Consider the following 14,113-nt stretch of genomic DNA (forward strand, 5'->3'; position numbering starts at 1 on the left):
GATTTCTCCCAGCAGTTCCAGACTATGTCCTGCTGCCTTCTCCCAATATCGCGTTTTGTTTCCCCTGGTGTTTCAAGGAATTTCAGGTATGATCTCATCTTATGGCTGGCGAGCCTCCTTACGTAGTCTAATGGACTTTAAACGACCCTCCCCGATAGTCGACAGACTCTAAAATGTTCCCAACGACAGGTCCTTGGCTCAGACCCCTTGAGCCGCCTCGCGTCGCCATAGTCGTCAGGTTGTAATCTTCGATTGACCTGATGGCTATACTTTGACTTTCGCCTTGTCCAAGCCTCAGTCAAAGTGGAGGCTCTGTAGATACCCCATTTCTGCATCTCCCGCAAACCACCCGGTGATGATTGGGCCGCATGTTTGGTATGCGGAATGATTTGTGACAGTTCGTAAGTTTATCGTCAAGTGATCGCTCAAACACTTGTGTCTACCTCTTAATTGTCATCTACGTGCCGATACGGTCGTTTTGGCATTAATTAGAGTACATTTGGAGTCCGGGTCAAAAAAACCGTCTTCATTTCTAAAATCGAGTCAGAATGTTCTGGAATGTTCCGGATATTTCTATTCCATATTTTCCAATCTATTGATATTTGGTAAAATATCTCCCATACTATTCCCACAAAATATTAAGGAAACGAGATTAATCCGCTATTCCATAATAGAAACGCGGAAATCTTTCTTCCGCAGGAGGAAACCACTGAGGAAAAGACGCAACAGGTGCTGCGCCTCTTCCAAGAGACGCAGTGCTTGCTGCGCCTCTTCCTCAGTCCTTTTCTGCGTATTTTTTCGTATCTTTTCGAGATTCACTTCCAAAGCTTTTCTGAAAACCCTACTTCCGTCGTGTGATTAATATAAATAGAGACCTTCGGTCTCACATATTTCTCACGCGAGTGTCCGACCTTCTCTTCTCCCTTTGCATTCTAGACCACGTTCTTACTTTTTGGCGTCTACGTGCTTCAACTTTCAACCACGTAAGCTCGGATCTTTATGAGTACCAGCCTCGTTTTGCATGACCGACCAATTTGACCAACTCCACATCAATCAACATTAATCAATCTTGTTCGTTTTTCTCCTATAGGGCACTTTCGTCGTACATTCGAGTCGAGCATCACTAAACGTTAACTTAGTTCATCTCGTTTCGTCAAACATGTAAGTCTGAGGGTCTAAATCCTTCTTTTGTTATTGTACTTTATTTTTTTTGTAATCATTATTGTAAGATTTATGTCGAAAGTATTCTTAAAACCGATTTGTAAAACTTTGTTTAAAAACCTTTTTACGGATTATCAGAAGACAACCGTTGAGAAAGGACGCAGCAACTGCTGCGCCTCTTCGAAGGGATGCAGTACCTGCTGCGCCTCTTCGTGAGGTTGCCGCAGTTCCTGCTTCCTTTCTTCTTCCTTCGTCTTTTGATAATTCTATTGTTTTGTTTCGGTTTCAATTGTTCATTGTTTCATTAACATAACAATTTAAGCATGATAATTTTAACATGTAATTCATTAATTCTTCATAATTAATTCATCTTTTAAATCCCGACTTAAATCCCTTATAATACATATTTGCGGGTTTTCGTCATTAAGTCAATTCGGGTTTTAGAGATTCGATTTACCCATATTGAATCTCTGGAATTCGTCATTGGTATATTTTCATCTGTTTGATACCGTCACCATCCTTAATTCATCATTAATAACCTATTTAGCCTAATTAATTTGATTAGTTTGTTAATTGGTAAATAATTTTATTAATCTTGTAAATAATTCGTTCTAATCAGTTTCATTCATGCTTTTATCGTTTTTATGACCCCATTCACATGTAAATAATATGTTAATCACTTTCATCCGAGTCAATTATCCATTAATTAAGCATTAAATTCACCAATTAACGTTAACGAGTTGCGGTTCCGGCTTCACAGCCAGAACTCAACCCAGGAACAGACGCAGCGACTGTTGCGCCTCTTCCAAGGGACGCAGCTTTGCTGCGCCTGTTCCCGGTTGATTTCTGTCTCTGAATTCCCGTTTCTGCTTTGACCTAGTTTATTAATTACGTGTTTAATTAACTATTAATCGTATTATCACCTAATATTTGTTCGTTTATTTATTTATTCTTTCTTTTCTAAAACCATCCGTTTTAAATGTATTTTCGACATAAATCAATAAATCCAATGTAATTATTGTATTTTCCTTTATTGTATTTTTTATTGTATTTCTTTTATTGTATTGCTTGTATGCTCTCATATGCAATTAACCTAAATTTCTACCTCGACATTAATTGTATGTTAAATTACGTGTTAACCGACTTAGTTAATTCTCACATGCTAGGATTAATTTATTGGATGTTGCATTGCATGCACATAATCGTCAATATATCGAGTATAGACAATTTCCCTAATCATTAGTAGAGGTCACTATCGAGGCGGGCGGGATTAGGTGTTCGATCAAAAGAGCTTCCTAATACGTACCCTCACCCCTTACTCCAGATCTCTGTGAACATCCGTGTTCATTGGCATCCACGAGAGTCATTCTAGACATAGAATGCTAAGGGTGACGAGTGCTTAGTGTTCATGTCATTACTTTGTGTCTTGACATGACACGAGGTATTCGAACGGTTTCCAATTTTCCACAATAAATTGGTGGCGACTCCACAAATGCAAACAAACCAAGAGTGAAAAGCTTGCTTCGCTTTTCGCCTCCGTGGGCCCGCATCCACACCAACGCGCCACCATATGCAACCTAAACAGCCTGCTATACATCAACCATGCTTACCCACAAATTATCTTCCCCACCATCGCTCCTCCGAGTACTCTGCCCTCAAATCCGTTGATCTTAATTAACAAGTGAAGGTTGGTGTGTGGTAGTACAAAAGTGATGGGATCTGGTGATGGTGAGCGGGCTAGTATGCTTCGATGGTGGGGCGTTAAAGTGGTGCGGTTTGAGGTGGAGTGCAGTGCGGTTGTGGGGTGAGGTTGAGAGGGTGGTTCTTGGTGTTTAGTCATGGATGATGATGAGGCTGTCGTAACCTATCAAAAATAAACCAACTGGTCTCTAACTAATATAGCTAGGGAAGTCGGGATCGTATCCACAGGGAGGCTATTTGCAAATCTAAACGTCAATTCAGGTCTGTCTGAGTCACCAAATTGGGGGGTTTTGAATTGGATTCTAAACTAAAGTAATAAAATAAAAGGATTGGAAAGAGATATCTAATTGAGAAAAGTATAAAGGAAAGGCGCTAGGACATCGGTTCACCATAGATTATTACGGGTCAAAGATAGGGTCAAAGGTCAGTCTCAATACCGGTCTATAGGGCAGTGAAAAGGTCCTCTCGGTCCGGTATTCGCCCTAGAATGCTTCTTGAGGGCTCTCGCAACTTACTAGGGCACTCTAAAGTGTGTGACAGGTCTAACCCTTTCCAGGCTTTCGATCTTAAGTCGGGGTTTACCAATTTAATTAATCAATTACGTCGACTTAACCAATTAATCACAATTAAATGTCACAATTAACAACATAGACCAATTATATCGACTATCTAATTATCTAATTAATACCGTCTCAATCCATGGCTCCCCTAAATCCTAGCAAAAAGGGATTTAGCTACTCATAATGAAATTTGCAATAATAATTGAATAAAACGATAAAGGGAAAGAATTCATAATGAAATTAATTGAGAAATAATATAATATAAATTAAAACTAATAATAATAGCAAGAGAAATAGATGAGATTAACAAGGAAGAGCAAAAGGGAAAAGAGGAATTAAAATTACCAATATGAATCCGAGTATAAGCAATGGAGAAAAAGGGAAAATAATTCTAGATCTAAAAGTTTACAGAGGAAAAGTGTCGTAATCCCAGTGTCTGCTTGCATAAAGTAAAGTGTAAAAGCGTAACCTAATTAAAAGATTACAAGAGCTTTTATACTAGGTCCAAATAAAAGAAATAAACCGAGCAAAAACATGTTGTCCGTCTAATTCATCGATCGACCTAGGTGTAGTGTCGATCGACTGCCTGTATAGATGTCTATCGACAGAGCAGAGATGTCTATCGACAGAGCAGAGATGTATATCGACAGAGCTTAAAGTTCTCCAAAAAACGATCTCCTGTGTCGATTGAGCATGTCACTACTACAAATACAGGCAGCCACAACGGCCCTTGAACAACGCTTATTCACGAAAATCATCAAAACACGTTGTAGAATTGATTCCGCGAATTTTACCAAACTTAATTACAACGGTTCTGTGTTGTTAACCGTTGTTATTGGTTTTAACAACGGGTCATACTTAAACAACCGTTGTTAATGAAAAAACTAATAACAACGGTTAAATTTTAACCGTTGTTAATGATTTGGCGCCAAATTAGTGAAAAGTAATCACAACGGTTATATTAGAACCCGTTTTTAATACTTTTTAACAACGGTTGTAGACTCAATAACCGTTGTTATTAATATTATGAAAATCTTAAGAACAACATATTGCTTTATTCTGCTATACGCTACAAAATACAAACACAAGCTAATACTGCTACTATATCATCCTCCATTCCTCCCTGATCGCCTCTCTGTCTTCATCTCCGTCACTGTTGTCACGTCTTCTCTCCCTCATCGTGTTTATCAATCAGGTATATATATGTTTCTTAGCAACGCTTATAGATATAGGATTTTTTGGGTTATTATCTAATTTGTTGATAATTTAGCTTAATTGCTTTCCTGAATTTCGTTTATTTGTTTGCCTATTATTGTATTTTCTGAATTAGTTGCCTATTATTACGAATATAGAATAATGACTCGAACTTGGATGATTGATGCAAATATGAGTGACCGCACCTACTAGGATGGTTTAGCTGAATTTTATGAATTCGTTTCGAACAATTTGAAAGGTTCTTCTAGTATTGCATGTCCTTGTGAAAGATGTGGTAATATTAGCTATATGGCTTTTCCGGACGTTAGAATACACCTAGAAAAGTGGAGATTTAGTCGATCCTATACACTTTGGATTTTTCATGGGGAATCATTAGAGGAAGAGAATAACTCTGAAGAAGATGATGTTGAGGTACACGAAAGGCTAACTGATGATCCTGAGTTTGCCGAGTTTTTTGAGTTGGAAGAGTTGGAAGTAGAGAAGTTGAATGTTGGGTCTATAGATAATGAAGAGAATGATGATGAGTCCATTGCTTTTGAAGATGTAGGTGATGACACTAGTAATTGGGATGACCTTAACAACAAGTATGAGAAGTTGTGTGAGTCTGAAGCACCTTTGTATCCTGGTTGTAAGTTCAAAAAAATGTCGGTTGTGGTGAAGTTGTATAATATCAAGGGGGCAAATGGGGTGAGTGACACGTGTTTCACTAGTTTTTTAGCCTTGATTAAGAAGTTGCTTCCTGATGGTAATGTTCTACCTGTTAAGACATATGAGGCGAAAAAACTAATAAGAGGAGTGGGTATGAAATATGAGAAAATACATGCATGTCCAAATGATTGCATATTGTATCGGAAATTATATCAAAACTTAACCAATTGCCCTAAATGTTTGGAGTGGCGTTATAAGGATAAGGAAGGGATCCCGGCTAAGGTGTTGTGGTATTTTCCATTGATACCAAGAGTCATAAGGATTTATGCGAATCCCGATGATGCAAAAATGTTAACTTGGCATGAAACAGGAAGAATAAATGATGGAAAGCTAAGACACCCGGCAGATGGTAAGCAATGGAAATCGTTCGACGCTAAGTATCCCGAGTTCGGCAATGAACCTAGAAACTTATGTCTAGCGCTGTCCACTGATGGAATGAACTCACACGGAAACATGAGTAGCCAACATAGTACTTGGCCAGTAGTGTTGGCTATTTATAACTTACCTCCATATGTGTGCATGAAAAGAAAGTATTTGATGTTGTCGTTGTTAATTTCCGGCCCTAAACAACCTGGAAATGATATAGATGTATATTTGGAACCTCTTCTAGATGATTTGCGATTGTTGTGGGATAGTGGGATAGAAGTATTTGATACATATAAGAACGAAACTTTCAATTTGAGAGCGATGTTATTGTGTACAATAACTTACTATCCGGCTTATGGCGACCTTTCTGGGCACACAGTTCAGGGGAAAGAGGCTTGTCCATTGTGTGGGGAGGATATTGAGTCTGAATACTTGAAGTCTTCTCGTAAGTATGTGTATATGGGAAATAGGATGTTCTTGTATCATGACCATTGTTATCGCAAGATGCAGAAAGCATTCAATGGAAGACAAGAACTTCGTCAACCTCCTAGAATTTTGAGTGGGCATGAAGTTTATCAGAAAGTAAAGCATATTGAGATAGATTATGGGAAGAAAAGCGGCTCTAAATTGTCTACTCGTGGGTATAAGAAAAGATCCATATTTTTTGATAAACTTCCATATTGGCACGACTGGAGGTCGAGCATTGCCTCGATTTCATGCACATTGAGAAAAATGTCTGTGATAATATTATCAATACCCTTCTGAATGTTCCTGGTAAAACAAAGGATAACGCCGCAGCTAGGGAAGATATGAAAATGATGGGTATTAGGCTAGAGTTGGCACCACAGAAGAGAGGTAATCGTACATTTTTACCGCCGGCAGCTTATACCCTTTCACGAAATGAGAAAAAAGAGTTATGTGCATGCTTGAATGGAATTAAAGTGCCACATGGTTATTCGTCGAACATCAAAAGCCTAGTGTCGATGCAAGACCTAAAACTCACCGGGTTAAAGTCACATGATTGTCACACTTTGATGCAACAATTACTACCTGTGGCTATTCGTTCCATTTTACCTGAAAAGGTAAGATATGCTATAACTAGATTCTGTCTCTTCTTCCAGTCCATATGCGAGAAAGTCATCGATCCCGATGACGCGGATTCATTGCAAGACCTCGTTGTAACCTCTCTTTGTCAGTTGGAAATGTATTTTCCACCCTCTTTCTTCACTATCATGATTCATCTGACCATTCACTTGGTTAGGGAGATTTTGTACCTTGGGCCCGTGTACTTGAGATACCAGTATCCTTTCGAAAGATTGATGAAAGTCTACAAGGACTATACATCTAATCGGTATAGTCCGGAAGGTTGTATTGCTGAACGCGCTATTTTAGACGAAGCGCTTTCGTATTGTTACGCTCATCTCTCCCCTGAGGAGTTGATTGGCGTTCCTAAGAATCGTCATAGTGACTGAATGACCGGAAAAGGTATTAGGGGCCGGGTTGAAAAAATTGTGACACGTGAAATGTTGCATTTAGCACACATGTATGTGCTAAACAACGAAGATGAGGTGCAACCTTATATTCAACAACACAAAGATGAGCTCAAATACGATCACCAAAACAAGACCGAGAAGTGGATTACGAACGAGCATACAAAAACGTTTGCAGAGTGGTTTAGGAATATTGTCTTAGAGTGTACTGATCAAACTGATGATGACATCTCTCCTAGGTTACTACGTCTTGGTTTAGGTCCAAATGCCAGGGTCACCTTTTACAACAGTTTTGCCATTAATGGATATACTTTTTACACCCGCGAGCAAGATTAGTTGATCACAATGCAAAATAGTGGTGTGAGTTCTGAGTTTGAGGCAATGCACTTTGCTACTTCAAAAGATAAAAAGCCTATTTGGGGAAAATGCCTTTATTATGGTGTTATTCAAGAAATATTGGTACTAGATTACATTGATTTCACAATGCCTTTGTTTCGATGTAATCAAGGGTTGATAACAACATCCATTGTGTCCGAAAGGATAAGATGGGATTTACGTTGGTCAATCTGGGTAAGGTTGGCAATAATAAGGATGATCCTTTCATAATGGCATCCCAAGCTAAACAAGTATTCTATGTCACCGATCCTATGGATAAGAAGTGGTCTTTGTCTTGTCTATAAGGAGTAGAAGGAGTAGTCCATCCGATAATGGTGATGATGATCGGGATGTCGTTTTTGAGGGAATGGATCAGTCTACCACCGTATCTTATTTCGACGATGTTGACACTGATCATGAGGACACCGAAAGCATCTATATGCGTGATGACCATGGTGAAGGTATTTGGGTTAACGAAGAAACTATGACATCCAAGAAACGTCCCGATCTTGAGATAGTTCATCGAGACACGATGATATGGACGACCAACATTTTGAGTCATTTTCGGACCAATAATTTGATGGTTTAATTTATTGGTAAATCAATAATGGTCATTATATTGTTAAATAAAAATTCCCAAATTTGCATGGCATGGTAAATCCTGTAGCTTAGATATGCGGTATGCATGCATCTTTGTGTTGTCTTATTTTCTTGATCTTATTATTAGATGTGGATCTTGGTGTTGAAATTGTTGAATAATGTTGCAAGATATGGTGCTTCATTGTATTACAGTATGTATTATTCAGAGTTTGGACCGTAATGGAATTACATAATTTTAAAAAAAAAAAGGTTCAACAATAACAACGGTTATATTTAAATTACTCGTTGTTAATACTTTCAACAACGGGTGTAGTACCTCTACCCGTTGTCAATGATTTTTTTGACATATTTCATTTGGCGCAAATTTGGTGAAAATATATTACAACGGGTATATTTTAACCGTTGTAATAAACTTTTGACAACGGTTGACTTTTATTGACCCGTTGTTATTAACATATAACAACGGTTCTTCTTTGAGCACCTGTTGTCAATAGTTTGTCTTAATAAAAAACTAATTTAGAAACCCATACAGCATGCCATACACAAACAAACACAACATTATTAGTTCAACCGTTGGTATCCTGAGTTAATTCTTCTCTCTTCCTCGCTTTCTACATTCTCGTTGCCACGCCGCCCAATTTCCGACGCCCAGATTCCGTTGCCTTCCCTTATCATCCTGCTCGTTCTCTTTATCATCATCATCATCAGGTATGTTCACTTTAATTTTGTGTTTCGTCATTAGGGTTTTAAGACGATCAACTTGTTTCTTTTTCATGCATCTATTTGTTTTTCGTCTTCTTTGTTATCTTTATCATCCAGCATCATCTACTTCACTCCTCTTATTAGGGTTTAGAATTTTAGAAGCTCAATCTGTTGTTTTAAATTTTCATTCCTATTAGGGTTTAGGGTTTTAGATAATACTCTGCATGTACGTTGTTAAGTTGTTCATTTCCTATATCATTCATATTTGGGTTTTAGGATTATCCTGGGTGAAAAACGTAAAAGAAATCAAAAGAATAATAAGCCTAGTGATAATAAGCCTGGTGAGAGGGGTGCTACGAAGTGCCAGAAAGTCCTTGCAGCTATAACCGCTAAACAGCCGTTCGAAATAACATGGAGTGAGATGGGTTTCCCTATTGGTCCAAATGCGGGTCTTTTCTCCAGTTGGATTGGTACTTGCACAAGACAGTTTGTGCCTATCCATTTAGATGATTTTAGAAATTTGAATCCAAAATTGGCGGAGTTATACTTGGCTCGTGTAAAGGAAGGCTTTATTATACCCGATGAAAGCCATGATCCGTATTTAATGCATAAGGCGGCGGATGTCCACAGCAAGGAGGTGTGACGTTGCTAGGGATTGGTTGTATGTGGACAAGGCAACGGGGGAGATGCGTAAGAGCCCACCGGAAAACAAGTGTCCCACCATCAAGCAGGAACAATGGGATCTTTTCAAAAAGATGAGAACTACTGAGAAGTTTCAGGTTAAATATCCTCGCCTTTTAACGATTTACCTATCATTTTTTTAATTAATGAGTCCTTTATATAATCTTTTTATTATCTCATCTACTTGTGCTTTTATATAATTATTTGAAGGCCGTTAGCAGAAGAAATCGTGCTAACATTTCATGCAAGAAGGGGAAATGGTATGGTTCTCGAGGCGGTTACAGAAAGATAGAAGAGAACCTCGTAAGTAGCATGCATTATTCCCCTGTGAGACTTTATTTTTTTAATCATACTTGGACTTGCATTGATACACATTTACGTGTAAATGTTACCATGTTAATGTGTAGGTGGCAAAGGGAGTGAAAGAACTGGATCGGCATGTAACTTATAAAGAAGGGCACACGCCTAAAGGATCCCGGTCGCGTGACAAATATGATGAGGAAGTGTTGGCCAACATAGTAAGCATTATTTTATTAAGACGAGTTCATTACTAACTTTATTATTTTAGTCACAAATATAATTTGAAGTTTATTTAATATATTATAGGACAACGTATTGAAAGAGGTAGAAGAAGGGAAATTCACTCCCAGTGGTCGTAATGACGTTCTTGCTAGAGCGATCGGCCGACCCGAACATCCAGGTCGTTTGAGGGGCGTCCCGTTACAGGTTGGAGTAACGAAATATTATGGGAAAACTGCCCCGATAAAGAAGAAAAGGAAGACTAAGTCTGAGAAGGCTGACATGGTAACATTTATTCTATTATTTTCATTTAAGTTCAATTCACATGTTATTGTTGGGATAAAAATTGTGACACATTACATTCTTGGCAAGCACCTTGATTAATGGCATTCGTACTACTAAAGCCGAATCTTTGGAGGTAAGCTTTCCGAAGAAGAAGTGAAGATGATGGAGGATGTCATTTCTAAAGGGGGTAATAATAAGGTACAACAGATTGGTCAAGAGGCCGCTACTACCTTGGCAATACATGAGAAGGAAGTATCGGTCAACGAGATTCGAAAGATCGGTACCTAATAATGCTTCTGAAGTTGTAACAACTAAAGCCGATCAGGTACCTAATACTTCCTTATTTTTCTTTTCTTTTTTTTTTGGGTAAGATCAGGGGGTGTGTTCCCTGCCAGCTCTAATGCTATAACTTCTGACATGGTGCCATTGGTTAATTTTATTAGGCAAATAATGGGTCTGAAAAGGAGATGCAACTTGAGAAGACGGTTGATGGAAAACAGCATACATCCCCTTCAAGTCAGTTCCCTGTTTTCAGTAAGGTATGCATGAAGTGTTTAATTAGTTAAATTTATATGAATGCTGAAATTTGTGCAAAAATCGGCCTGAGACAGAAAGCGTTTTTGCAAAATCTTTGAATCTTTGAGCGTTTTTGCAAAGATATAATAATGTATGTGTATATTCTTCAGGCCGTAAACAAGAGGCCAATTATTCTTGCTGACCCTAAAACCGAAAAGCCACATGTGCGTGTTGGCCGGGGTCTCGTAGAAATGCACACCAAATCTGCAGCAGCGGAACTGTAGTTCATAGCGAAAAACTTTTGCCGAATCATACCAAAGTAGAGATAACTACAGTCTTACCAGCCATGAAAACTTGCAACTGCATGTCCCAGTTCGTGACGACATTACCATTCTGGGAGATGCGCTTGGAAGTTTCATCCAATGGCCTGAAACTCACATCTACTTGGCTCGGACGTCTCCGCCTCAGAAGCGGAAAGCAGTTGGGGTTAGAAGAAATACCTTTATATATATGTTAAATTTTTAATTGTTGAATGTTTTTATATGTTAAATTTATATGTTATTTTTTTTTTTTGTAGGGAACAAAAAAGCCGGCTTTGGCAGATAAGCCTAAGTCCACAGACATGCCAACGACCTCGTCGAGACAACAACTTGATGAGGTATTTAATTAACTTCTCCATTTTTTTAAAAACCTCGCTCCCTTTATTTATATTTTGTCTGCATTTATAAAAAGCATGGTAATTTTGTGTAGGGGACAAAAAAGACTGATAAGCCTAAGTCCCCAGTCTTACCTGCTACTACTACCTCATCATTGAAAGTTAGGAGTTTAAACGACACACAATATAAAGGGAAGGATTACATGGGATATGTAAGAACGGTGACGATGAGGAAAGCGCATGAGGAGGTCGGCCATCGCATAGCCACCGAGCAATTGATAGTTATTCCGCTCGAGGAGGATATTCTAGGGGTTGAGCGCCAAGCACATCTATCATGGGATATGCTAGCCGTATGGGCTGGCCTAGACCAGATTGATATCCAACACGTATTTGTTTGGATGAAGTGAGTTTCTTAATAAATAATTTCATATTCTAATATTCTGACTACTAGATAGTGTTTTAAATACCGGAATTAATACCGTAATAATGTAGGATATTGAAATTGAGAGTGATCCCCGAGAAGAATATTCCATCCGATCAATACGGATTCTGTGCCCCTATATTTTATCTTTATTTATTATGGGATTTCTCGTTCCAAGAACGGGTAGATTATATTGCTCAACAATTGGCGACAACCAAGAAGTTGATTTTTGGCGCTTATAATGAAAAAGGGTAATAAACAAATTAATATTACGTTTCCCCCTACAATTGCATTTTCATAACTAATATATGTACTTGTTAATAATGATGATGTCTCTTGATGTAGGACTCATTGGGTGCTAGCGACCATCATGCCGACAAGGAATAAAGTTTTACTGTTGGACTCTTTACATCATCAACCAAGCGAGACTTTTAAGCGCTTGATTAATATGTAAGTCTATAATACTAATTTATTTATAATAACATTAAGTTTCAATTTTTATTTATAGAAAAAAGCTCATTTTTGCCCCTAAAAAAATGAGTTTATGCCTCCTTTTTATTTTTAAAAAAAAGGGCATTTGAGAAGAGAAGAGCAAACGAGCAGGATCAACCCAGGAAAGATTCTGATGTTGGCCCCGATTTTATTACGATAACAGGGGTACGTGCTCAAATACAATAACATTAAGTGCAAAATCTGTATTTAATACTAATACAATACCTAAAGTTCAAGATTCTGATGTGAGCCTTCTCTCGTCTGTTTGTTTTTATGTAATAATAGGCCCCTCGCCAAACCGAAAGCATACAATGTGGATACTACGCTTGTCGGTTCATGTTGGAGATTATTAGGCGAAGATATATCATTATTCCAGAAAAGGTTAGTAATTTAATAATGTGTTTATTACTTTTTTAAATTAGAGCTAATGTTGTCTTGCTTGTTGCTATATATACCATGATGTTGCTAATGTTGTCTTGCTTGCTGCTATATATATCATAATGTCTTCTCTTTGTTTTTTCCGCAGATGATGCAATCAACCCGTCACAACAGATTTGAGCGGTACTCAAGTATAGATATAGACGAGCTAAGAGACATGTGGGGCAACTACGTCTTAGAATATAGAAATGCATGATACTCCGAGTTTAGATCAACTTATTAGTAAATTTTTTGTTGAAGTTAGGGAATGATTAGTTCATGTAAATTCAACTCCTTGTAAGTATATATATATATATATATATATATATATATATATATATATATATATATATATATATATATATATATATATATATATATATATATATATATATATATATGATCTTTGCGATTGTGGTTGAATTGAATCTATTGAGTTACGATGAACCCAAATTTGTGATTTATGTTGGTCTTTGGTATATGGTGTCATTGATATATGCGGGTTTTGAATGGCATGAAACAAATTTAATTTTTCAAAACATTAGGAGTTCGTAATAAAAACGGTTACTAAAAAAAACCGTTGTGAAGACCTTTCACAACGGTTAATAAAAAAAAACACCGTTGTGAATGACTTTCACAAATACCCGCGCATAATATTCAACAACAGGTTTTAAACGAAGAACCGTTGTTAAAAGTCTTCACATTTTGAAGGTAAAGTTACAACAACTGTTTGCTTCAACTAAGAACCGTTGTTACTAACAATTTCAACAACGGGTATGTAGCATAAACCCGTTGTCAAAAGACTTCACAATTTTGGAGGGAAAAGTACAACAACGGTTATACATACGACAACCGTTGTTATATTATTCCCTCCAAATTTTTGAAACACTTTCCACAACGGAGAACACCCAACAACAACGGCTTTTAACCGTGGTGAATACTTTAGACAACGGTTTCATTAAATAACCAAACCGTTGTAAATACCTTCTACAACGGCCGCTTTAACAACGTCCGCTTTTTGTTTTTACAACGGTTTTTACCCGTTGTTATAGCCTGTATCTGTAGTAGTGTGTTTATCGACATATTGCACCCTGTCTATCGACAGAGGGGGGTAAGTATATAGACATCATGTATAAAACTCCATTTCTTGCTCTCCTAAGCTCGTCTAAACTCTTCCAAGCTTCTATCTTGTTCCTTTACCGAACGGATTTGGCTTCTAAATGCACAAACGAGTCTCAAACCTACAAGA

The sequence above is a fragment of the Silene latifolia genome, chromosome 1 (genome assembly GCF_048544455.1).
Source record: "Silene latifolia isolate original U9 population chromosome 1, ASM4854445v1, whole genome shotgun sequence".
Taxonomy (NCBI): domain Eukaryota; kingdom Viridiplantae; phylum Streptophyta; class Magnoliopsida; order Caryophyllales; family Caryophyllaceae; genus Silene; species Silene latifolia.